The sequence below is a fragment of the Bos grunniens genome, chromosome 9 (genome assembly GCF_055505025.1).
Source record: "Bos grunniens cultivar Pamir isolate PY7600 chromosome 9, Bosgru_T2T1.0, whole genome shotgun sequence".
Taxonomy (NCBI): domain Eukaryota; kingdom Metazoa; phylum Chordata; class Mammalia; order Artiodactyla; family Bovidae; genus Bos; species Bos grunniens.
This window is the reverse complement of record NC_141173.1, coordinates 85,612,927-85,640,374: the sequence shown is the minus strand read 5'-3', so window position 1 is coordinate 85,640,374 and position 27,448 is coordinate 85,612,927. Positions and strand designations below refer to the sequence as shown.

The following is a 27,448-nucleotide window of genomic DNA, read 5'->3' as shown; positions in this document are numbered from 1 at the left end:
TGGTATGATTATCTACAATAAAAATCTCAAGGAATAAACAAAAACACTCTAATACTCATATGCGAAGTCATAGTATAAGATACCAGGTCAACACATACAACTGAATCATCTTCCTATATAGCAGAAATGTATGAAAACTGCTTTTTACAGTACCATTTACAATAGCTCCAAAAACAAAAACAGAAAAATCTAGGGATAGATCTAGCAAAACTTATACAGAATCTGCTGGTTGACCATAACAAAATACTGGGCAAATATAAGCAAAATATTTGACTTGACCATAAAAGAGATGAAAACAGCAAATAAGTATGAAAATATATTCAATCTCACTAGTGATTAAGGACATGCAAATTAAAATAAAAATGAGATTCCATCATATACCTACTAGAATGGCTACAATTAAAAAAAAAAAAAACTGACAATACGGAGGGTTGACAAGGATTTGGAATAACTGGAACTGTCATACACTGCTGAGAGAAATGCAAAATTTTGCAGCCACTTTGGAAGGGTTTGTTAGGTTTGTACACAGTTAGCCATACATTCATTATTCAAACCAGAATAACCAAGTGAAATGTTGATAAGTATCCTAGACAACTAATATGGCCAGATACTCCTTAGTAAAGAGACGTAACCAAAGAGACAAATCTGCTTCAGTCTTAGATGTATAGGAATGACTCATAATCTGAATTCCAAACTTAATTTACTTAAGTCATTCTCCCTCCAGAGATAATTATATGCCATATTGGTGATGTGAACATTACAAATTATTGTGTTTTTCATTATAAATTGTCCCATCATGTTTCTGGTTTACCACTCCACTGCTTGTCAGTACTATTTGTCAAACTGCTTTTAGATGAACTGACTAAGCCATTTCTGAAACTGAAAACTTGAGAATTAGTCTATAAGACACAGCCAACTAGTCAGTTACGGTAGTAAACCATTGGTCTGCAAGGTCCTACAACATGGCAGGACTCTTTAATCCACTGGACACCATAAACACAACACTGGAGCCTATGCACTTTTCATGGTACCATGAAATATTTGTGATTTTAAAAAAGAGAGATTTCATGTCTTGAAGGAATACTGCAGAATCAAATTAATAAATGTTAACAAATGTTTGACTAAGTATCTATAGAATATAAAATTATGTTAACTAATCACCTGTATCTAAACTCAATACATGTGAGTTTAGATACAAGAATATATGAGATGTGGGCTTCCCGCGTGGCTCAGCGGTAAAGAATCTGCCTGCATTGCAGGAGACCCGGGTTTTATCCCTGAGTCGGGCAGATCCCCTGGAGAAGGGCATGGTAACCCACTCCAGTATTCTTACCTAGAGAATACAACGGACAGAGGAGCCTGGCGGGCTGCAGTCCATAGCATCGCACAGTCAGAGGTGACTGAAGCAACTCAGCAGCAGCAACATATACAAGCTGGAGGGGACATTGCCTGGGAGGAGTGCTGGGTGTTCACGAAAACTTAAAAACAGCAGAGAGTTAAATCATTTGTTTTAGAATATGACTTATGCGCAAAGGGATTGTCATTCCTGAGGTCTATAAACAAGTGCTCTTGTGCTTGTTTTCCTCTTGGCTGTGACAGTGTGAGTCACAGTGAAACATCTATGTAGCCCAGCCCTCAGCATGTAGCCCAGCCCTCAGCACGTAGCCCAGCCATCAGCACGTAGCCCAACCATCAGCATGTAGCCCAACCATCAGCATGTAGCCCATAACAGCAGACAACTATTGTGGTTTTAACTCATGTATTACCTGTTTCCTTCTTATAAACTTACCATCTGAGGGGCTTCCCTGGTGGCTCACTGGTAGAGAATCCACCCGCCAATGCTGGAGACATGGGCTTGATCCCGGATCCGGGAAGATACCATGTGCTGCAGAGCAGCTAAGCCTGTCCGCCACAAGTATCGAGCCTGTGCTCTAGATTCCAGGAACCACAACTCCTGAGCCCATATGCCACAATTACTGAAGCCCAAACACTCTAGAGCCTGTGCCCTTCCATAAGAGAAGCCACCGCAATGAGAAGCCTACCTACTGCAACTAGAGGGTAGCCCCCGCCTCTCGCAACTAGAGCGAGCCCGAGCGCAGCAGTGAAGACCCAGGGCAGCCAAATATAAATAAATAAATAAAGATACCATCTTCAGTGTATTCATGATGGTCATCAGCAACAATTCATTTTGATCTATACCTACTTGTGGAAAACTTCTATAATTGCAAGAGATAGTGGAGGGCAATTCATAACTTTGTATTTCAAAAGTTATATTTATAGTCATGAGAAAACAAAATTGATTTTGTCAGTATGTTTACATCTAAAGTCCTGAATGTATATGTGAAAGCATTCAGATCTCTCAAAGAACACATAACTTTGGAGTATACACCATTTGTAGTGTGCATTTTCCTTTCATATTTGAACATTTTTCAACTGTAGCAAAAAGAGATTGTTCTGAATCATTTTTAAAAGGAAGATGACATTTATGATAAGATGTACACTCTTGGAACCACAGATGATAATTTGATGCATAAAAAATTTCAACAAATAACATACTGTTCCATATTTATTAACACATTCAATAGGCTAAGTCATATGCTAACTACTGACAGTAAAGAGGAACTTTTTACAGGCAGGATTAATCTATGGACTATTGAATTCTGATACTTCTGAAAGTTAATTCAGTAAGAGGTGAAATTAGTGTCCCTAAAATGTACTGGGTGTTCCTAAATTGACTACGCAGCTTAAACAACAGAAATTTATTTTTCCGCGTTTCTGGAGGCTCGAAGTTTGAGACCACGGTGTCAGCAGGGTTAGTTTTCTCTGAGGGTCATCAAGGAGGGATCTCTACCTGGCTTGTAAATATTAACAGATGGTCATCTTCCTCTGTATTTTCCATGGTTTTCTCTCTGCGCTTATCTATGCCCTAGTCTCCTCGTCTTGTTAGGACACCAGTCAGACTTGAGTAGGATCCACTCCAGTGGCAGTATTTAACCTCAATTACCTCTTTAAAGACCCATCACCACGAACAGTCACATTCTGAGTCCTTATATTGAGGACTTCAACACATGGATTTTGAGTGGACAAAATTCAGCCCGTAACAATTTACAACAAAAAAGTTTAAAAAAAAATTTTTTTTTTAAATCAAGACACAGTCTAATTTAAACACGAGCTCTGAGGGAGGTAGTTTGTCATCCTTAAAAAGTGAAGCTTTTAAAATGTTTTTCTACTTTCCCAATGTTTCTTTTGGGTTGACAAATTGTATCGAAAGACTTTACTTTTATCCAACCAAGTGGCAAATAGAGATCATGCGTGGGGGAAATAAGATACAATTTTAATTAACAGTTTTTATTTCTACTAAGTATAAGTCTTTCAGTGTCATTCTAATTTAAACCACAATCCCTCCCTGCTAATGACTTCTTAATGATCCTGAAGCCAGGAGGCTGTGTCAGTGCTTTAGGGTGGATTCTCATCCTTGGGGCCTCATCTACTCTGCACTGGATGCGTCTCAGTGTGTGTTTTTTTTGGCGGGGGAAGGGGTTAGGGGTTTGTGTAGAGGGCACAAACAGCCCAGGAACCCCCCCAAAGCTGAGGCGTCCAAAAGTGTAATTGAGTTGAATGTGATCAGGTTTTTGAAACAGCAAATGCATCTTATTTCAATGTCTTTGGAGTCCATCGCTCTATCGTTGTCACTCTGTTTATTTCTTGGCTTCATCGGGTCTTAGCTGTGGCATGCAGGATCCTCACTGCGGCACATGGCCTTCTCTCTGATTGTGGCTTTTATGCTCCAGAGCGCATGGGCTCAGTTGTTGCCGTGCTCGGGCTTAGTTGTCTTGCAGCATGTGGGATCTTAGTTCCCTGGCTAGGGATTGAACCCGTGTCTCCTGCATTGCATGGTGGATTCTTAACCACTGGAACACCAGAGAAGTCCCTACTCATCTTTATTAATAAAGAGCTTTTGAGCACCCAGTACTATGTGAAAGTATATTTTGATTTTTACATTTATAAATATCACAAAAATGGAAACTTTAAAAGCAAATACAAGCAAACTACCTTATATTTTCTTTTTGCTCCTCCTTGTTCTGTCATACACATTTCCCAGAGAGTAGATGCCCCACTTTGGAGGCTATTCCTTCAGATGTCTTATGACATGAGTCCAGCTGTGAATATGGAAGTGGACCAGCAGCAGGAAGGAGTACACATGTCATTTGTTGAAAGGGGGAGATGAGTGTGCAGATTTCCTGCAGTCCATGTAGCTTTCTCCAGATCCACAGACTCCACAGGTGGATGGGACAAATGTTCTCTGCGCGCTAATGGTCTTCTCATGATTCCCGATGCCTTCTACATCAGGAGAATTTCTTGTCAGAAGCTTACATTTTCTCAGAGGCCAGTAAAACCCATGAGCACAGTGGGGTCCTGGCTCTGCAGCTGTTTACAGAACCAGGTTTGTATACTATCATCATGAGCTGCATGATTTGAAAGACAAGTCTTGTGGGTCAGTCTCTCAAAAAGGAAAAAAAAAATTTTTTTTCCCAGACTCAGCAGGGGGTCTCTATTTCGCACTTACTTTGATTTGCTTTTTTTCCTAAGAGTTATCAGTAGGGGAATGATATGGACTTATCATGGTGATCATTTTGAAATGTATAGAAATATCCAATCACTATGTTGTGCAACAGGAATTACCATAGTGTTGTGGGTCAATTATAATTAGAGGTGGGGGTGGGCTGGGGAATGAGGGTAGAGGGAACTGGATGAAGGGAGTCAATAAATACCAACTCCAATTATAAGACAGATGAGTACTAAGAATGTAACATATAACATGATATCTATAATTAACATTGTTGTTTGCTATACATGAGAGTTTTTAAGAGCATCAATCCTAGGAGTTCTGATCACAAGGAAAATTGTCTATGTCTTTAATTTTGAAAAGATGAATGTTCACTAAACTTACTGTGATAATCATGATGAAGATGAATCAAGTCATTATGCTGTATACCTTAAATTTATACAGTGCTGTATGTCAATTATATCTCACTAAACTGAAAGGAAAAAGCTTAACAATAAAAAAAGAAGAAATATTCCTTTTTAAAAAGATAAGAAATAAGATAATGAAAATCACTAAAATACAGTTATTCCCTTTCTAAACTACATATTTCAATTTTAGATAGCATTTATTGTTACTCTACCAAAAAAATGAGATTGAAATTTATACTTCCATTGACCTCTCTCCCCCACCATTCCAGTTTCCATTACTCACTGTATTATTTTCTGACATTTTGACAGATGTCAGTATCTGTGAACGTTCTGAGATTTTACTACTTGCCAATTAACAAGTCAGGGTGCCATTGCTGAGGGAAGACAGAACTCCTGGGTCAGAAACAAAGGATGTTATTACTCAGGAAATAAGCAGCATGAGTCAGCATGCTCGCATCAATTCCTCTTACCCTCAAGTCCCATGAAGGCAATTCAGATTGAAGGGGTGATTTCTAGGGATGTTTAGGAAGTAACCTATAAAACAGAGCCCAAAGAAACACTGCGTTAAGATTCCTGTGACTGTAAGAAATGGTTATGTCCATAAGTCAAGAGATGGATTGAAGTCCAGTTTTAACAGACATAGTTATTAGAGGTGCACAGTTTCTGCAAGATAAACCCTTGACTTGGGATGGAGGATTAGAGAGCCTGAGAGATTTGACTCAGCTAACCTTGCCTATCATAAATATGCTCTACAATCCATGCTTTTGTTGTACCAGAAGAGATTAAAATCCTGGTGCCCTTTAAGCCACTAACATTATTATTTTGAAATGGCAGGAAAAAAAAGTATACAAAGAAGCAGGAGGTGGGGGGATATTTTCTGGTGAAAAAAATTTAAGAATTCATCTTTTGCAGGAAAATTTTTGCTTTGTGGGGGAAGGGTGATCTTTTTTTTTTTCCTGGCACAAAGTTATTTAAGAAATGGTTGATTCGTGAATAACCTCTTTATGTCCTAATACCCAAAGGCACACTTTCATATCTGAGATTCTTCTTTAAAGATTCCTTTAGGTAATATAATAATTTGCCTAAATTTCACTTCATTCAACTTTTTTTTTGAGACTTTGAAATATACAACAGAAACTTATATGATGGAAAGCATCAACCCTGTTTTCTTGAATGCTTAGTTACTTCAGCTGAGTCCGACTTTTTGTGACCCTATAGATTGTAGCCTGGCAGGCTCCTCTGTCCATGAGATAGCAAGAATACTGGAATAGGTTGCCATGTCACCCTCCAGGGGATCTTCCTGATCCCGGGATCGAACCCACATTCCCTGCATCTCTTGCATTGCAGGCAAATTCTTTACTGTTGAGCCAAAAGGGAAGCCCTGTTCTCCCACTACCATTTACTTATAGTTTTACTTTAAATAAAATCATTAATTGGTATAAGTAAAAATCTCCATGTCTGGTTGCAGGAAAGTGCACATGAGCGATCTGATAGCCTAGGGCTTGCTGTGAACAGCATGGGTTCCAAATTTGACACATCTGCAATTATTCAAACACGGTCATCTTTCATTAATTACTGATAAATTAGGCAGGATGATAAAAGTTTGAACTAATTTCTCTGAAAGATGGATGATAAGTATCCACTGCAGGAACAGTTCTCAAGCCTGTTCTACAATTCTAGGGCTCTTCCCACCTGCCTCTTCCTGAGGCTGCTGCTGCTGCTAAGTCGCTGCAGTCGTGTTTGACTCTGTGCGACCCCATAGACGGCAGCCCACCAGGCTCCTCCGTCGCTTGGATTCTCCAGGCAAGAACACTGGAGTGGGTTGCCATTTCCTTCTCCAATGCATGAAAGTGAAAAGTGAAAGTGAAGTTGCTCAGTTCAGTTGCTCAGTCCTGTCTGACTCTTTGCGACCCCATGAATCCCAGCACGCTAGGCCTCCCTGTCCATCACAAACTCCTGGAGTTCACTCAGACTCACGTCCATCGAGTCAGTGATGCCACCCAGCCATCCCATCCTCTGTCGTCCCCTTCTCCTCCTGCCCCCAATCCCTCCCAGCATCAGAGTCTTTTCCAATGAGTCAACTCTTCCCATGAGGTGGCCAAAGTACTGGAGTTTCAGCTTTAGCATCATTCCCTCCAAAGAAATCCTAGGGCTTATCTCCTTCAGAATGGACTGGTTGGATCTCCTTGCAGTCCAAGGCACTCTCAAGAGTCTTCTCCAACACCACAGTTCAAAAGCATCAATTCTTTGGTGCTCAGCCTTCTTCACAGTCCAACTCTCACATCCATAGATGACCACAGGAAAAACCATAGCCTTGACTAGACGGACCTTTGTTGGCAAAGTAATATCTCTGCTTTTGAATATGCTCTCTAGGTTGGTCATAACTTTCCATCCAAGCAGTAAGCGTCTTTTAATTTCATGGCTGCAGTCACCATCTGTAGTGATTTTGGAGCCCAGAAAAATAAAGTCTGACACTGTTTCCACTGTTTCCCCATCTATTTCCCATGAAATGATGGGACCGGATGCCATGATCTTTGTTTTCTGAATGTTGAGCTTTAAGCCAACTTTTTCACTCTCTACTTTCACTTTCATCAAGAGGCTTTTGAGTTCCTCTTCACTTTCTGCCATAAGGGTGGTGTCATCTGCATATCTGAGGTGATTGATATTTCTCCCAGCAATCTTGATTCCCACTTGTGTTTCTTCCAGTCCAGCGTTTCTCATGATGTACTCTGCATAGAAGTTAAATAAGCAGGGTGACAATATACAGCCTTGACGTACTCCTTTTCCTATTTGGAACCAGTCTGTTGTTCCATGTCCAGTTCTAACTGTTGCTTCCTGACCTGCATACAGGTTTCTCAAGAGGCAAGTCAGGTGGTCTGGTATGCCTATCTCTTTCAGAATTTTCCACAGTTTATTGTGATCCACACAGTCAAAGGCTTTGGCGTAGTCGATAAAGCAGAAATAGATGTTTTTCTGGAACTCTCTTGCTTTTTCCATGATCCAGCGGATGTTGGCAATTGGATCTCTGGTTCCTCTGCCTTTTCTAAAACCAGCTTGAACATCAGGAAGTTCACAGTTCACATATTGCTGAAGCCTGGCTTGGAGAATTTTGAGCATTACTTAACTAGCATGTGAGATGAGTGCAATTGTGCGATAGTTTGAGCATTCTTTGGCATTGCCTTTCTTTGGGATTGGAATGAAAACTGACCTTTTCCAGTCCTGTGACCACTGCTGAGTTTTCCAAATTGGCTGGCATATTGAGTGCAGCACTTTCACAGCATCATCTTTCAGGATTTGAAATAGCTCAACTGGAATTCCATCACCTCCACTAGCTTTGTTCGTAGTGATGCTTTTTAAGACCCACTGGACTTCACATTCCAGGATGTCTGGCTCTAGGTCAGTGATCACACCATCGTGATTATCTGGGTCGTGAAGATCTTTTTTGTACAGTTCTTCTGTGAATTCTTGCCACCTCTTGTTAATATCTTCTGCTTCTGTTAGGTCCATACCATTTCTGTCCTTTATTGAGCCCATCTTTGCATGAAATATTCCCTTGGTATCTCTAATTTGCTTGAAGAGATCTCTAGTCTTTCCCATTCTGTTGTTTTCCTCTATTTCTTTGCATTGATCGCTGAAGAAGGCTTTCTTATCTCTTCTTGCTATTCTTTGGAACTCTGCATTCAGATGTTTATATCTTTCCTTTTCTCCTTTGCTTTTCGCTTCTCCTCTTCGTGTCCAACTCAGTGACCCCATGGACTGCAGCTTACCAGGCTCCTCCATCCATGGGATTTTCCAGGCAAGAGTACTGGAGTAGGGTGCCATTGCCTTCTATGTGAGGAGACCTCCTTAAATACAAATGTGGGGCTTCCCTTTTTGCCCAGTGGTTAGGAATCTGCCTTGCAATGCAGGGGACAGGGGTTTGATCTCTGGCCGGGGAGGATAACACATGCTGTGGAGCAAGTAAGCCCATGCACCACAGCTACTGAGTCCATGCTCTAGAGCTCATGAAGCATAATTACCAAAGCCCACGCACCTAGAGCCTGTGGTCCTTGACAAAGAGTAGCCCCGCTCACTGAAACTGAAGAGAGCAGGCAGCAAAGAAGACTCACCACAGCCAGAAAATAAAATAAAATACATCTTTAAAAACAAAACAACAACAACAACTACAGCCAATTTGGGATGAACTGTAACCATCTGAATTTTTTAAAGGTCAAAAAAGATGATTCTGTTCATCTTTGGAATTTGCAAACTACTGTTGTAATAAATGAATTTGCTAATTGTTCTATCCTGCTCAACAGATAAGCCCAGGCTTAGTTTTCAGTATCTATCATATATCACACATGACATTTATCATAAATCCTATATGATTTGACAAATGTGTCATACACCAGAGAAAAAGCTTAAATAACTTTCCTGGGGTTATAAATATGTGAACATCAAAGCCAGAGCCAGAATTCACAGTCTCTGAATTTTCAGCTCATTTTATGAGTAGATTTGCTGTCATTCTTCATTCCATCTTTGACACAGTCAAGTGGAATGAGGGTAAAGAAAAATAAATAACTTCCTGGGTGCTTCTAAGTCTTCTTTGGTAAGTTTTAGGGAACAAGTTTAGAGTCCTGAACATGGAGGGCTTTTTAGGTTTTGAGTTATTTTGCAAATAGTGAAACTGAGTTGGGAATAATTACAAAGCAAACAGAGATCTAAAATCTGAAAAGACTCCAAAGCTTGATAATAAAGTAGGAAAGAAAACCAAAAAAGACACAACTTAAGTCTAATGACTGGATACGATTAGTCCAGGAGCAACATGGTAATAGTTGTGTCCAGAAGGATGATGCAAGGGCTTCCCTGGTGGTCCAGTGTCTGAGACTCAGCACTCTCCATCTAAGGGGCCCTGGTTGGATCCCTGGTCAGGGAACTGGATCCCACATGCCACAACTAAGAGTTTGCATGCTTCGGCTAAAGATCCCACATGCCCCCAGTGAAAACTGAAGACCCTGAATGCTACAACTGGAACCCAGTGTAGACAAATACTTTTTTTTTTTTAAAGAAAGATGATGTAAAGGAAGGAAGTTCAGAAGTTAAGCAAATCCAATTCAACTTGAAAAAAGGAATGACCATATTCTGTCTACTGTTAATAGGGATAATAAACACACTAATCTCTTGGCTACTGGGTATACTGTATACATATCTATGTGTGTGTCCTATGTATACACACACAACCTGGATTGAACTATGTTGATAAGATTAATGCAAAACTATTTTAAATTTCTTTGTGTGTTTGTGTGTGTGTGTTAGTTGTTCAGTCCTGTCTCCCTCTTTGAGACCCCGTAGACTGTAGCCAGACAGGCTCCTATGTCCATAGGATTTTCCGGCAAGAATACTGGAGTGGATTGCAAGTAGCCCCTTCCAGGGGATATTTCCTACCCGGGGATCAAACCTGGGTCTCCCGCATTGTAGGCAGATTTTTTTTTTTTTTTTTTTTTATTGTCAGGGAAGTCATTTCTTTTAACTACAAAATAAAAATCCCATGAACAGAGGAGCCTGGCAGGCTACAGTCCATGGGGTCATAAAGACACGACTGAAGCCAGTTGGACACAACGTGTCAAGGGAAGCCCCAGGGAAGGCAGTGGCAAAGTGAGAGAGGAGAGGCTCCTGGCTAGCTGATCATCGCGGGGTGGGGGATGGGAGTGGGGCTGAGATGGGGAGTGGGAGTGGGGTTGGGGAGGAATGCCTCCGCAGCCTGGGACCAGCAGGAGCAGTCTCTGGGCGCCTCCGGAGGAACAGAGCAGACACTGCGCAGGCTTGGCCGGCTTGTTCCTGGCAGGAGCGCTTTGAGTGGTCCGATGGGGATGGGGGTTTTGGGATGGATAGGCTCCAGGTGACAGAAGCAGCCCCTAAACTCCCCTCTGACAATCCCTAATGCAAAGATAGAAAAACTTGCAACCAACAAGCCCGGAGAATTTACCATCGGTGAGTGGGCGGAGAAGCCGGGTTCATAAAGCAAAAGCATTGCAGCTGGTCTTGAAGAGGGGAGAGAGTGGCAAAGCGCAAAGTACGGGGGTGGGGGTGGGGAGGCAGTCAGGAAAGGTGCTGGGGAGGTTGCTGGGGGGATAGACTAGGGATGTGTTAGGAGATGACAGTGTTGTGACACTGTTTTAGGCATTGCGGGCCTAACCGAAGCAGCAAAAGGTGTGCGCTATGAGGAATAATACTTCAAGGAATTTTCCTTTGCTTAAAAAATACTCTTCAGTATTAAATATGTGGTTGCAGTACCAGTGTGAGTTTGAGCTGTACTCACCCTCAGCTTCCAACACGCCAGGTTTTGACAGGCTCTGAAATTCACTCTTACCCAGCTTGTTTGTTTTTCTCTCGGATCTGTGGATTGGAAGGTCCCACCCCCTCGGTGGGCGTGGGGCTTCCCTTGTGGCTCAGCTGGTAAACAATCTGCCTGCAATGTGGGACACCTGGGTTCAATCCCTGGGTTGGGAAGATCCCCTGAAGAAGGGAATGGCTACCCACTCAGTATTCTGGCCTGGAGAATTCCATGGGCTGTATAGTTCATGGGGTCACAAAGGGTCAGACACAACTGAGTGACTTTCAAAATTTAAAAAAAAAAGCCACTTCATTTAGTCTGCCAATACAAATATTAATCTCAAGTAGACACCTCCTCACTGATGCACTCAGCTTATTTGACCAAATACCTGGGCACCTTTTGGCCCAATCAAGTTGATATATCAAATTAACCATCACAGCCGTATCTAGTCTGAGACATGGGCTATTTTTGGCAGATGAATGCTATCTTGAAAACTGGCAAGAGAGATGCTGAATGAGTTAAACATGAGACAAAAAGACTCAAACATTAGCTTGAATCAGTTATACTTTATTTATATTCATTTAGAAACATTATTAATTATAAAATAAATCACGCATTTCAGAGAGCAGAGGCAGAAGTGAAATACGGTAGTTGACAAGAATTGTATTGGACCAGAGTCATAATAGGGGCAAAGTACAATTTGTGCATTTTGCTCTTTCGGCAGCTGCATTAGAAAGAAGTCCATCAATCAGCTGGAAGAATGCAGGGAGTCAGCAGATCTGAGTCTCAGTTGAGAGATTTGAGGGCTGGACAGTCTATAATAGATGTAAGAGTCGTGAAGAGGCACAGTCAGACACTAAAGCGCATCTAATAAAGGAAATATTTTTAAAGGAACAATGTCATCCCTGAAGATAAATGAAGATTGTGTACTTTTATGGAAAGAGGATTATAGAAACATTTGTCTTCATTTGTTATCTGAACCTTGTGAAATCCTTTTCATTATCGTTGAGTAACACAGAAATGGTTTTGGTGACTAAATATACCTGAAGTACATTCAGTTAAGATAATATTTAGCTTTAGTGAAAGTGTTAATTGGTCAGTCATGTCTGACTCCTTTTGACACCGTGGACTATAGCCCACCAGGCTCCTCTGTCCATTGAATTCTGCAGGCAAGAATATTGGAGTGGGTAGCCATTCCCTACTTCAGGAGATCTTCCCAGCCTGGGGATCAAACCCAGGTGTCCCACATTGCAGGCAGATTCTTTACCAGCTGAGCCACCAGGTAAACCCATTTAGCTTTAGAGGGCTGAGTAAAGAATTTAAGAATTCTCTTCCCCCAAAGAAATACAAATTAATAAATGTATAAAAAGTTTTCTAATATTAACTATTGAGTTTTTTTTCTTTAAATGTTAGAAATAAAGCACTGGAAAAGGTCATTAGACCTTGTCATCAGCTTATTGGACAGCTGAAAAAATTAAGGCCATGAGTGGTGATCCGGAATGGCCATAAGCACTCAGCTACAGTGATGGAGAGAAAAAACCTTTAGTTTCTGATCCTCACTCCTTTTCTCTTTCCATTGCATCTTTATTATGACGCTTGGAATATAGCACATATTCTTACATGGCAGTCATAATTTAGATTTTTTCAACCACATTCTCTCATTTAGGTTTCCTAACAATCCTTGAGGATTTTCACCCTTCTTTTATAAATGAGAAAACTGAGCCTCAGAGAGAGAAATGATACCCTCATGGGTACACAGAGCTAGAAACCACACCACATGTGTGATGGGGTTCTCTTGATGCTGGTTCTGGTGGTCTTTTAGTTACCTCCCAGGGGTGGGGAATGGAGAAGGCGATGGCACCCCACTCCAGTACTCTTGCCTGGAAAATCCCATGGATGGAGGAGCCTGGTAGGCTGCAGTCCATGGGGTCGCTAAGAGTCGGACACGACTGAGCGACTTCACCTTCTCTTTTCACTTTCATGCATTGGAGAAGGAAATGGCAACCCACTCCAGTGTTCTTGCTTGGAGAATCCCAGGGACGGGGGAGCCTGGTGGGCTGCCGTCTATGGGGTCGCACAGAGTTGGACACGACTGAAGGGACTTAGCTTAGCTTATAATATATTCACTATTCCACTAGTGATGGGCCTTCATTTTTTTCACTAGTTTTTGTTTGTTTTTAATTCTGCAACAAAAATGCTGCAGTGAATATTATTATTCATATATTCTATGTACTGGTGCTTTGATTTCCTGGGATAGATTCCAAGGAGTGATATTTCTGGTTTGAAGGGAATTATATTTTAATTTTAGTTGTATTACCAGGTTACTTTACTGAATGGTAGTTCATTCCTGTTCTTGTTATCCATTGCTGTATTACAAACCACTTCAACTTTTAATGGCTACCACCACCACCAATTGATTACCCTATTTATGAATCTGCAATTTGAGTGACATTTAGGGGGCATCATTTAGTTTTTGCTCCTCATGTGTTTGGACCCAGAGCTGAGATGACTTGCATAGCTGGGGATGCACAGTTGGTGGCTTGCCAGACATCTCTGACTCTCCACGTATTCTCAGAGCCTCTTCTCCAAAATGTCATCTCCAAAATAGAGGTGTTGCCAATATGGCAGTCTCAGGGCTCAGGTGAGAGTTGTAGGTCTTTTTACAACCTATCGTTTGCAAGTTCTTTTAGTCACTTCTTCTGTATTCTATTTGTCAAGCAAGTCACTGAAGGCCAGCCCAGATTCAAGCAGAGAAGGAACAGATCAGCTACAAATCTCATAGCCATTGAACAGAGTGAAAGTTGCTCAGTTGTGTCTGACTCTTTGTGACCGCATGGACTCTATGGTACATGGATCTCTCCAGGCCAGAATACCGAACTGGGTACCCTATCCCTTCTCCAGCAGATCTTCCCAACCCAGGAATCGAACTGGGGTCTCCTGCACTACAGGTAGATTCTTTACCAACTGAGCTATCAGGGAAACCCAAGTGAACAGAGTGATTATTCCTATGTCTTTCCTAGCCTGGACTTGTTCTTTAAAAGTTGTGTCAATTTGACAGATAACTGGCTGTTCATCATTTCTTTTGTATTTTCACAAGTTTGCTGCTGCTACTGCTAAGTCACTTCAGTCGTGTCCGACTCTGTGTGACTCCATAGACGGCACCCACCAGACTCCCCTGTCCCTGGGATTCTCCAGGCAAGAACACTGGAGTGGGTTGCCATTTCCTTCTCCAATGCATGAAAGTGAAAAATGAAAGTGAAGTCGCTCAGTTGTGTCGGACCCTCAGCGACCCCATGGACTGCAGCCCTCCAGGCTCCTCCGTCCATGGGATTTTCCAGGCAAGAGTACTGGGGTGGGGTGCCACTGCCTTCTCCGTTCACAAGTATAGAGGAAGATGAACGTCACCTTGTATGGTTATTGGCCACTTGAATTAACTCTTCTATGAAATGCCTATTCATTTATTTGCTTGTTTGGAGTCATTATTTTCTTAATAGGAGCTCCTTGTACAATGGAAATGTCACTTTATCTTGTCATATATGTTACAAATTATTTTCTCTATTTTTTTTAGATTTGACTTTGTTTTACTGTGTCTTTTAATGTATAATAAATTTGTGTGTGTTTCTGGGCGCCTCAAATGTAAAGAGTCCTTTCTCAGGTCCTTCCCATTTCCAGAATTCTTGATTCTAAGAGATTGTTTATAAGGGATCACCTACGTGTAGTTTGAAACAGTACCACGCTGAGTCTTTCAGAGGGCTATTGATAGGATTTCAATGTATCTTTGGATACTTTTACTTAAAATTCAATTGTGTTGGGACTTCCCTGGTGGTCCCCTGGTTAAGAATCTGCATTACCCACAGGCAGGGGATATGGGTTCGATCCTGGTCAGGGATCGCACGTGCTCAGGATAACTAAGCCCGAGCCCCAGCAAAGATCCCACATACAGCCAATAATAAATAAAATTTTAAAAATTCACATGTGATAATACTAAAAAAAAAAAAAGTCACTGAGGCAGTGCTGTAGGATGGAAAGACCACTGGAGTTTTGGAATCATACAGATTCTGTGTTTAAATCTAAGTTCTGTCCCTTACCAGCCGTGCAACCCAGGACAATTACGGAATCTCCTTCCTTGGGCCTCAGGCCTCCTCATGCATTCAGTCATTTCTCTCTTGTAAAAGAGTTGAGAGCATTACCTGAGGACATTGGAAGGCAGCTGGCACATTATGAAGGCGGGTTGGCTTTTCCTCTCTATTCTGAATGTAGAAGTCTAAAGAGTCATTTGCAAAAACACGAAAGAAATAAAGAACAGGTCATACAGAAGGAATGACTTACAGGAAAAAGCGGTTGGAATGTTCTGAAATGACCTGAAAAGGGGGAAAGTAGAGCTCTCAGGGCGGCTGGCAGGACAGAGGTAGGAGGATTGAGTAATAGGCCCAGGAAAGCATGAAGGAAGAGGCGCTGAGAGGTAATTGTGCACAGGAAGCTAAGTGCACACATATATTCCACACCATGGCAATTCATTTGGGAACGTGCAATTGAAGGAGGGCCCATACAAGATATTAAGGCTGGAGTGAAGGAGGTGAGAAGGGGAGGATACATTCTTGAGTTCAAAGTCAGACTGACCCCTACAAGGTTGGGGGAGGACTAGGAGGGAGGCTGAGAATCAGATTCCCAGATGTGTTAGTGAGAAGGCCGGGCAGCTTAAGGTGGGTTCCTGTGAATTGCTGTAATGATTTGGATGTTTTGAATGCTGTTTAAGCCTAAGTAAACGTGTTAGTAACTGATGTGAGTATTATGTTCATGCTAAGTCTCTTCAGTCGTGTCCGACTCCTTGCCACCCTATGGACTGTAGTTCTCCAGGCTCCTCTGTCCATGGAATTCTCCAGGCAAGAACACTACAGTGGGTTGCCATTTCCTCCTCCAGGGGATCTTCCAAATCCAGGGACTGAACCCACGTGTCCTGTGTCTGCTGTGTTGGCAGGCAGGTTCTTTACCACTAAGCGCTATCTGGGAAGCCCAGTCCAAGTTTTAGGTTGTTGTTCAGTCACTAAGCTGTGTCTGACTCTTTGTGACCCCGTGGACTACAGCACGCCAGGCTCCTCTCCCCTCTACTATCTCCCAGAGTTTGCTCAAATTCATGTCCATTGAGTCAGTGATGCCATCCAACCATCTCATCCTCTGCTGCCCTCTTCTCCTTTTGCCCTCAATCTTTCCCAGCATCAGGGTCTTTTCCAGTAAGTCAGCTCTTCATATCAGGTTGGTCCAAAGTATTGGAGCTTCAGCTTCAGCATCAGTCCTTCCAATAAATGTTCAGTGCTGATTTTCTTTTAAGATTAGGATCAGAGCATAATTTCTAGTTTATCTTTTTAAAATGACAGATAAACCCTGATCACTATGGCTCTGGATTGTTCCTGGTCACTACAAGATGGTTAGATGGTTTCGCTGTTGCTGTCATAGTCTGGGAGATCACAAGTGAGTTCAAGCCTTGTGGGGGCTTTGCTCCATATAGCCATTGTAAAGCTTAAAGTAGAGCAAACCTCTAAAGCTTGCCACATGCATGTACCCCAGAGATGCACAACACAGGAGCCACCAGGAGAGAAGACAGTTTACCATCAGCTATTGGGGAAGAATTTCTAGAACTAAGGATGTGATCTACCAAGAGAGCTGGCTTCAGTCCCTGGAGAAACTCAGGGGTCTCTATGGGGATCTCCAGTGGGGAGTCTTGCTGGGAAGATGTGTGGTGGAATCACATGCATTTCATAAAAGGACTTCTGAGGAAAGATCACTAACCCACCTCCTGCACAGTGGGAGGCTGCCAGGATACTCCCACCTCCATTCTGGATTTCAGACTTCATGGAAAAAAATCAGGACTTTTGTACCTCTTTAGGAATACCTTCAGGCTTCCCTGGCGGCACTAGTGATAAAGACCTGCCTGCCAGTGCAGGAGACATAAGAGACTTGGGTTTGATTCCTTGGTTGGGAAGATCCCTTGGAGGAGGGCATGGCAACCCATTCCAGAATTCTGGCCTGGAGAATCCCATGGACAGAGGATTCTGGCAGACTATGGTCCATAGGGTCACAGAAGAATCAGATAAAACTGAAGTGACTTAGCAGGCATGCAGGGATACCTTTAACATGAAGTGCAAACATTGTGCCAAACGTCTGATCATGAGATTCTGGGGCAGATGGATAATAGGAAGGAAATGAGCCAGGTTTCAGTGGAAGAAGAGAAATGTATGCAGAGAGGAGAAGGCAAGGGTGGGGGTGGGCAAGCTGATGAACTTCTAATTCAAAAACTGACCTTCTTCCAGGCCCGAAGAACATGCAGGAACCTCCACCTCAGGGCTGCACCTGGAGAGGAAAAGATCCTTTGTGACCACAATTCTGTGATTCTCCTGATTCAGATCTAAGACCTATCTTTTGTTGTTATTGTTGTTGTTGGTAGTGGTGATTTGTTTGGTTTGGCCTAGTAGCTTGTGAAGCCAATAGCACCCTACTCCAGTACTCTTGCCTGGAAAATCCCAGGGATGGAGGAACCTGGTAGGCTGCAGTCCATGAGGTCACTAAGAGTTGGACATGACTAAGCAACTTCACTTTCATGCATTGGAGAAGGAAATGGCAACCCACTCCAGTGTTCTTGCCTGGAGAATCCCAGGGACAGGGGAGCCTGGTGGGCTGCCGTCCGTGGGGTCACACAGAATCAGACACGACTGAAGTGACTTAGTAGCAGCAGCAGCAGTAGTTTGTGAGATTTTAGTTCCCTGACCAGGGATCGAACTTGTACTCCCTGCACTGGAAGCGAAGAGTCTTAACCACTGGACTGACAGAGAAGTCCCCATCTAAAACTTGTTTTGATATCCTTCTGATATCACCAAGGCTCTGATCCTTTCTAGCAATCATTTTTCTCTCTGTTGTTCACATTGGATTATTTCTCTTGACCTGTGTTCAACTTCTGATTTTTACCTTTGCCTTACAATTCTGTTCCATGAGTTTTCTATTATATCTTTTAGTCCTTTGTCAGTTTTTGTTTTTTATATCTTAAATTTTTTTTGCTATTTAAAAAAAAGAACCCTCTTAAAGGAGGTTTCTTGATGTCTGCTGGAGCATTTTAGTGGCTGATTCCAAGTCTCTGAGATCAGGAGCTCTGTCTAATTAACCATCTTCATAGGTGGATGGTTAAATGTATTGCTTGGTATATATTATATGCTCAAGTATTTGTTGAATGAATAAGTAAGTAAGTACATACTTTAATCAATGTAAGCTGCAGAATATATATGAAATATTCAGTGTGAGGACTTAAAGTCAGCTCTCTTGGAAATGCACTGTGTTGTGCATATTTTATAATAAAGTAGACATTTTCTTTATCTTCAGATTTATGTAGCACAACATCCCCTGGTGGCTCAGATGGTAAAGAATCTGCCTGTGATGCAGGAGACACAGGTTCAATCCCTGGGTCGGGAAGTCCCCTGGAGAAGGGAATGGCTACCCACTCCAGTATTCTTGCCTGGAGAATTTCAGGGACTGAGGAGCCCGGTGGGCTACAGTCCATGGGGTCACAAAGAGTCAGACACAACTGAGCGACTAACACTTTTCCTTCAGACACCTTCAGATACTAGACTGAATTTTCTATGGGTCTTTGAAAGTCACTCAGTTGTCTTTGAAAGTTGCTCAGTCTATGAGTCTTCACATAGTAAAAATATAGTTAAATGGGGAGTAAGACCCAAACTCAATTTGGACTACTTGAAATGGTAAGAGAAAAGGGATTCCAGGCAATGAAATGAAAACAGGAAGATAAGCAGGACAGTCATGGGCAGGGAGAAAAGAGTTTAGGATGTTGTTGTACAAATGCCCTGATCTCTTCACCAACGCAATGACTCCCTGGCCACTGGGGGCCTCTCATGGTCCACATTCCCACCCCTCATGGAGACCTCCTGTTTTAACCACAAGGGTCCATTTCTTGCTCTGGGCCTCCTTTCCGGTAGTGATTTTACACACCATTTTGTCTCATTGGCCACAGTCGTCCTCTCCTTAGGCTGTTCACAAGTCCTTATCATTCTCCCAATGATATCCAAAGCCGACACTTGCTTGAATTTCCACACTTCAAAAAAATGACTGTTCAGAAACAGACTTACAGACATTGAGAACAAACTTACAGTTATCAGAGAGGAAATGCGGTGATGGGGAGGGATAAATCAGGTTTTTAACCCAGCACATGAAACCACTTCTTATTAGTTTATTCCATTGTAGTTTCTACCTTTCTTTAGACTATAACTTTCAAATGAGGATCTCAAGTCTTTCCATGGGAAACTATTTCACAGACTACTGCAAAAAAAAAAAAAAAAGAAGAGAAATAAGACTAGAATAATCTCCTGGATATTACAGCATTTTAGTTTCTTAGCTAAAAAGCTAAAGTTAATTGTTCCTCTCTGAATAGTTATATAGTGATCATGATATAGACTTAAGAATTTGATTACTTAATTCAGACCATCATATCACTTGATTTGGCATTACTAGATTGCTGCCGCTGACTTATACATTTCACTTGTAACTTATTGACCATGTAGGCAATCTTATTGAAATTAAACAGAGTACTAAATATAATGCATAGTATAGAACATAAAGTGTTATGGAATTAATAATAAGCTTCCAGGTACCAGTCAAGTTTTCAGAACTGTCAGAACTATAAAAGCCTTCAAATGGAATATTAGTCCATTTAAAATAAAGGACAATTTTATGTTTTATATTTAATGAGAAATTTCCACAGAAATAGCAGCTACTGAACATTCACAACAGAAGTACAGAGATATTAAAAATTAGATGAAATACAAAATATATAAAAATATATGTGCATGTGGGTATATCTGAAAGCTTATGCATATGTGTAAATATGTTGTATGTGACAAAGCTCTTGAGTTTTGGAGTTTAGCAACAAATATTAATTAGCACCTTGTACTTGACAGGTATTATGCCAGGTATTAGAGGAGTTACAGAAATGGATAAAACAGTCTTTTCTCAAGGATCCCATAATCTAGAGAGGAAATGGATGCGTGAACAAATAGCTGGCCCACATTGTGATAAGAACCCAACTAGAAGTATGAGGAATGGTTATTGTAGCAGAGAGGAGAGAGCAATTCATCGTTCCCGGGGCATGGAAAGCTTCCAGTGGAAAATGACATTGTGGTTTAGCCATAAAGGATTGGTGGGATTTTTCCAAGATAAGAAAGAAATGAAGGGTATTCCAAGCATGAACAAGAGCATGGAAAATTAACAGCGTGGGTTGTAAGGGCAGGAGGAAATGGCAGGAAATGGGTTTGGAATGGTATATGGTACCAGAACCATGGAACACAGAAGGTAGACTGTTAAGGAGCCAAGCTGACAATGAAAGCTTTGGACTTCATGGTCGGTCACCGCAGGAGTCTGAGAAATTTAAAAAGAGAACAGCTTTATGCGCGGATAGAATATACCAGAGGAAGAGGAGGCTGAAAAAGGAAGAGTAGATAGGAATAGACTCAGTAAGATGCTGAAGTAGAGGCAGTCACTGAGCAGGAAAGAAAGAGTGCAAATTTGGAAATCATTTGTGAGGTTAAAAAGGAAGCACTGGTGACGGATTAGATGTTGAGGTAGGGAGAAGAGTAGGTGCTTAATAAGTATTTCTGGTGTGATAGTGTGGTGATGTTTTAAATGATGCATTCCCTCACCCCACATACAAAATTCCTGTTGCCTCTCACTCAGGTGGCAAAGGCATGTTACCATCTGTGTCCTTAACTTACTGTTATTACTGAAGAAACAGAAAGATTAATGGCAGTGTCTCTGGATGTAACTCCAGGGAAGGGTTCTATCTTGCTCACTTTTCCATATCTAATATGTAGAGCAGAATCTAACACATCCTGGTGTCCAATAAATATTTGTTGAATTAAAAAGAAAGCCAATATTTTGAATGTCAAAATGGAATTTTGGAGCTCATGGTATAGACAACAGCTTTTAGGCAAAAAAAAAAAAAGTGGGAGGAGGGGCTTTGAGTAAATGGTTACTTGGATTTCCATGTCAAGAGCTGAGGCCCTGGCTTAAGCAGGAAGCAGACTATGATTTTCTCCTGTCTGTCCAGATTAGATCAGAGTATTAGATGTTGGGATGGGGAGAGAAGGCAGAGCTCTGAGCCTGACACCCTTCAGGGATTAGCTCCAAGGAGGACAGAGGAAAGATGCAACTGGCTGAAAAGTTTGAGGGTCTAAGAGGAAGGAGAACTGAGACCCCATTTCCCTTTGGAACTCAGAGGAGTGCTCCACACCATGCTGGCCTGACAGCTGAGATTCTGGGATGGCACCCCCAGGCAGAGAGACTGGGAGAGCTCCCCCTGGGGTCCAGCAACCAGAGTGACATAGGACAGCATCTTACCTGAGGCTCAGGAGGAGAGAGGCGAGCTGAGATCATTCTTCAGGCACGTCTAGGAGCCAGCGTCTAATGGGAGAGAGGGAGGAAACATAAGAAGGTTTTAGCATCTGAAAGTCTTCGGAGAGCAAGCAGCTATGAGAAATTCTAAAGGCAAAAGGCTTTGTGGAGAGTTTTGGTGTTATGAGTTGGGTTCCTCTTAGCATCTTCTGGGAGAAGGCAATGGTATCCCACTCCATACTCTTGCATGGAAAATCCCTTGGATGGAGGAGCCTGGTAGGCTGCAGTCCATGGGGTAGCAAAGAGTCGGACATGACTGAGCGACTTCACTTTCACTCTTCACTTTCATGCATTGGAGAAGGAAATGGCAAGCCACTCCAGTGTTCTTGCCTGGAGAATACCAGGGACGGGGGAGCCTGGTGAGCTGCCATCTATGGGGTCGCACAGAGTCGGACACGACTGAAGTGACTTAGCTTAGCTTAGCATCTTCTGAGAAAGTTGAATTAAGTGTTGGATTCTTCTAAAATTATTTTTTATCTGTCATGTCGTGCTTTCTGGGACACCACCTCGCCTGAGACAAAACCTTGGGAGTTCTTGCTTCAGTAGGTTCATGAGAACAAGATCTATGCATAGGAACACACTGAAGAGAGAAATTATTAGAAGTTCTTTCCTGCACCTCCAGGTGATAGTCTAGAATTGCATATAAGTGGAAGGAGTCTCATTTCCTAGTTCTCTGGAAAATGGTAGACTTTTGAAAGCTTATTACCATATTTCATCAACTCTTAGATCCTTTTTCATATAGCTCACATCTTGGAAATCAGGATAGGTTATGCAAATGTAATTATTAGCATTGTTGTTAGTGGTACAAATACTGGTGCCTAATTTTCAGTGGCATCTTAGTTTAATGCAATACAATGTGCATCAGATACTGTCCTGAGCACTTGTATTAGTAATCACTACCATCATACGGACAAGGAAACAGGCATGGGTAAGTTTCATAACTTGCTAAAAGCCATGTGTATCATGCAGAAGGGATTTAAAACAGCTTTCTTCAGAGCGCATGCTTATCTGTACACTATGTCTCCACAGCTACAGAGGGTGCCCCAACAGCTAGGTTTCTCTGCTGTTACCTTACACATTATCACATGGAGTCATTAACACAATCATAAATTGGTGCTGTTTCATTCCTATTTAATATCTGAGGAAAGTGTTTAAAAAAGGTTAAGTAACGTGAGGTCATATTGTTGGTAAGCAGCAAAAAAGGACTTGGACCTGACCTGATCCGGTCTCTCTTTTACCAGCTAAATGCAAACAAAGACTTTGAAAGGTAATCTGCACAATAAAGGGACAGGAAAGCAACATCCTAAGTTCAGACAATTTTTATTTATAGAGATATTTTATAAATGCTCTGTGAAAATATATGTTAAATCTGCTATGACTGAACCCTCCAAAGAATTTATTCTCTATACCAGGGAGAAACAAAATAACGTTTGTAAATTTGTATTTATTACAAAAAAGTGCCAGGCACTGGGATACTGGCTGTTTTATTTTAAAGGAAACTACATCTGAATTTTAATCCGATCCTATATCTGGATGATAGTTGGCCATAAACACATCCTGGTTTGGCTTTCTGGGGTCTCACACTGCAAACACAAAATTTGGTTGGAACTAAAGGGGCTTATTAAATTCAAACATGATTAAATTCATTGATTCTCCATTAGGTACTGTGTTAAAGACGATGTGTCACTTTGCTTTCATCCTGATTGTAGCAGTTTTAATATTACCTGACTTGCTGATCCTGGTACCAGGCTGCTACTTGCTCTGTCCTATTCACATGTATTTCTGAATCACAGATCTTCTAAGGGACTAATATTTTTAAGGTCACAAAGCCTTGTGTTTGTGTGGTAATTTTGTTTTCTAACCATTTTCAGGGATTATTTTATTTCTACAAGTACTCTGTGAGGTAGGTAAGGCTAGTATTTGCATCCTAGTTTTACACATAAGGAAACAGGCAAATAGAGGTCAAGTGACTTGGAAAGGTCACTGGCATAGTACTAAACTTAGGAACGGAAGACTGGCTTTCATACTCACGTCAACCTGCACTTCTGAAAGGAGCTACATATAAGGCCCGTTTTTAATAAACTTGGCATTAAATGCAAGGTAAATCCACTTGCCTAATATTTAACCAATAATCAATCCTTGAGTTTTCATGATTGATCAGGAGGGATAAAATTTTCCAGTAGGCTAACCATTAGAAGGGTGTCCCAGGTAGCTCAGCTGGTAAAGAATCCACCCACAATGCAAGAGACCCCAGTTTGATTCCTGGGTTGGGAAGATCCCCTGGAGAAGGGACAGGCTACCCACTCCAGTACTCTTGGGCTTCCCTGGTGGTTCAGATGGTAAAGAATCCTCCTGTGATGGCAGGAGACTTGGGTTCGATCCCTGGGTTGGGAAGATCCCCTGGAAAAGGGAACAGCTACCCACTTCAGTATCCTTGCTTGGAGAATTCCATGGACAGAGGAGCCTGGCGGGCTACAGTCCATGGGGTCTCAAAGAGTAGGACTTGACAGATTCTCACTCCACTAACTGTTAGAAAAATTATATAATAGAACCTTATAAATGGATTCACTGCTCATCTTACCAAGAGGAGTTTTTGTTCAGAGAACCACATCAGGTGTTAAGATTTGTGAGCTTCAGCCACAAATTTACCTGGCTTGCTCACCCACTCTGACCAGTTCAAAAGCACAGATTAAATGTAAAAGAGGAAGCGAACTTGTAAGAGAAATTAATGCAAAGACACTAAGATCTAAACTAGCATTTAAATAGCCTGGACTTCTTCTCTACGCTTTCTTATATACACCATGGCAGAGCCATTTATGAGCACATTCTTGACAGCCCCTCGGAATGTGTCTTATTCTCTGGGCCAGTGGTTCTTGTGAGTGTGGGAGTGAGTGCTAGTTAGAAGGAGAAGAGGGCCAGAAAGAGGGACCACTCTATAGGGAGTGTTTTGGAAATTTGTGGGGCCTTTTGTTGTTGCTGTTCTGGCAGTGTATTGAAAAACAACTTTTAAATTATAAATCACATTCATTTCATACCTCTGTAGTTATTAGGCTATTTTATCAATTAAAAAGATTTATTGGAGTACAGTTGATTTACAGTGTTGTATTATGTCAATTAAAAAAATTTACATATATAGGCAAGCAGGTCATCTACAGTCGACACATTGGAAAAGATTCTGATGCTAATAAAGATTGAGAGCAAACGGAGAAAAGGGTGGCAGAGGATGAGATGGTTGAATGGCATCACTGACTCAATGGACATGAGCTTGGTTGAGTGGCATCACTGACTCAATGGACATGAACTTGGGCAAGCTCCAGGAGGTAGGGAGGGACAGGGAGGCCTGGCGTGCTGCAATCCATGGGTCACAGAGTCAGACACAACTTAGTGACTGAACGATAACAATTATCTATGAATTCATTAGCGAGTATAGTAAAGGAAACATCCGAAATATCTGTGATGTAAATGGGAAACTGGTTCTAGGGCATGCTCTAGATTAGGCGTCTCCAAGTGTGGTGAGTGAGTCAGCAGTATCAGTATCACCTGGGAATTTGTTGAAAATAGAAATTCTTATTACTCCAGACTTACTGAACAAGAAATTCTGGGGATGTGGCCCAGCAGTCTGTGTTTTATCAAGGTTTCCAGGAGATACTGATGCCCAAGTTTGAGCACAGCTGCTTGGACTAATGGTACCTGCAGTCACATTATTGTTAAAGGAACACAGAGGTTACTACCTTTTCTAATTTCAGTCTTTTGGCTTTTACACCTATGCAAAGCCAATGCTTTCTTGGTCAATCATTCTAGTGAAGAGGGCGGGGCTGGACCTGAGGGCTGTCAGCCCGGTGCTTTCTGTCACCTCACACCTCTCTAGCGCTTATGCTTCAAAATCAGCACAGGTCTTCTGTGAGCTAAACTGTTTTTATCTGTTGAGATTTTGCATGTCTGGAGATAACCGTAAGGAATAGGGGTGGCATTATTGCTTATGAAAATTATTTACAAATTCACCCAATATTGAGTGTGGGGGACCTTGAGAAATATAAGGAATTATATTGCATCAGCCAAAAAGTTCCTTTGCGTTTTTCCATACTATCTTATGAAATTTTTGGCCAACCCAACAGTATTTTGGACCCAAATTGGCAAAGAAATGTGCTTGGTTAAAATAAACATTAATAAAGAGTAAAGAGATTTGGGGTGAGAGGCACTGGAGAGACAGAGATAGGGAAAAGAAATAGAGAAAAAGGGAGGGAGGAAGGAAGGGGGAGAGAAATATTCAGAGATAAATTCAACCAGTCTTCTATTTGGGAGCAGACACACACACTCACACACACACATGCGTGCGCTCCCACACTCACTGTGGGATAGTAACACTGCTGGTTAACAGTCCCTTAGGATACCTGTTGAGAGCTGTACTTGGTCTTCCATGGATGACAAACATGCAACAGACAAGTTAAATGCTTGAGTTTGATGTTTAAATGAAGCTCTCAGACTTCTATACTGTAACAACATAGTCTGTATTCCCTGAAAATGCTCTTATGAATTGTGGACCTTACTTTTATGTGGTTTTTAACAGTGATAAAAAACTATGACGTTTCGTTTTTAAAACAGTATACAATGAGACAATGTGACCAAAATTAAAGGTCAGAATATTTTCCTAAGTTTTGAGTGAATATATATCGATGTTAATTAAAATTTGAAAAAGTATGACGACTTTGCGAGGTTTTTTCTTCTTTAAAGGATAACATTTGTACAAAAACTAAAACGAGTGTTATTACACCGCAGTCACAGTATCGTTTAAAATAGTGGAAGAAAATCAGGATCGTCTTACGCAGGCCCAGGAAGACTGACAATGACAAGAGTATTTCTATCTAAAACGGTCAAAAGCGCTGTACCATTTAAGCAGGGCACACCCTACATTAAAGTTCTTTAAAAAGCCATGAACAGAGATATGAAGACAGTCTCTTTACTTTTCAAAATTTTATCACTTTATGCCTGTATTTTCTGGAAAAAATACTATTTCTTTGGATTACATAGAGGGTCACTACCAAATGATCTACATCACTTTATAATAACTTAGATATTTCGTCTGTTCCATATCTAATAATTTTCTGGATGAAAAGTATCAATCGTAAAAATTAACCTTTGCAAAGTCGCACCTTTCCATTGTTACACCATACTGAAAACTCTTCTTAAAGGCTCAGATAATACGATGAGACATGACTGCCACCATGTGGGCAATAAGATGATACAGATTTCAAAATCAAATAAACCTTCAATTTAATAAGAGAATGACCATATTCTTTATTCTGAAAATGCAGTGGAAACAATGATAAGAATGGTCAGTCCTCTGTGAGCTTCATGTTCTATATCCATCAATGTGATGTTCATTTTTGGTACAAGTAGGTGGGACACTGACAAAATTAACTAGCAAAATGCCATTACAGAAATTATCTAGTCTCACTACCTCGTGTGTTCCACAGGCCCACAGCATGTTATTACTTGGGAGCCTGTTGGAGATGCAAAGTCACGCCCCACCTTAGAAACTTGGAATCCAAATCTGAATTTTGACAAGATGCTGAGGACTGTCCTACATGCTCAAGGTCAAGATGCTTTCATCTGCAGCTGGACCCCCGCCCTTACCTGTACTTCCCACTCAATGAAGGGGCGGGTAACTTTCACCAAAAAGTTCAGATAGTTAAGAAAAGTATTGCTTGTTTTACT

The 27,448-nt window shown here is 41.5% G+C and overlaps 1 long non-coding RNA gene across 2 annotated transcripts; it reads right to left on the bottom strand.

Moving 5' to 3' along the window:
- Positions 1–3,978: 3,978 nt before the first annotated feature.
- Positions 3,979–11,506, bottom strand: LOC147366278 (uncharacterized). 2 transcript variants are annotated; one of them, XR_015133287.1, is made up of 3 exons: positions 11,273–11,506; positions 5,445–5,508; positions 3,979–4,341 (listed from the first exon to the last, which is right to left on the bottom strand). It is a non-coding gene; the product is annotated as an uncharacterized LOC147366278 (long non-coding RNA). The 2 variants fall into 2 exon arrangements; XR_015133288.1 differs by lacking the exons at positions 5,445–5,508; positions 11,273–11,506 and adding an exon at positions 5,258–5,367.
- Between the last annotated feature and the right edge of the window lie 15,942 nt (positions 11,507–27,448).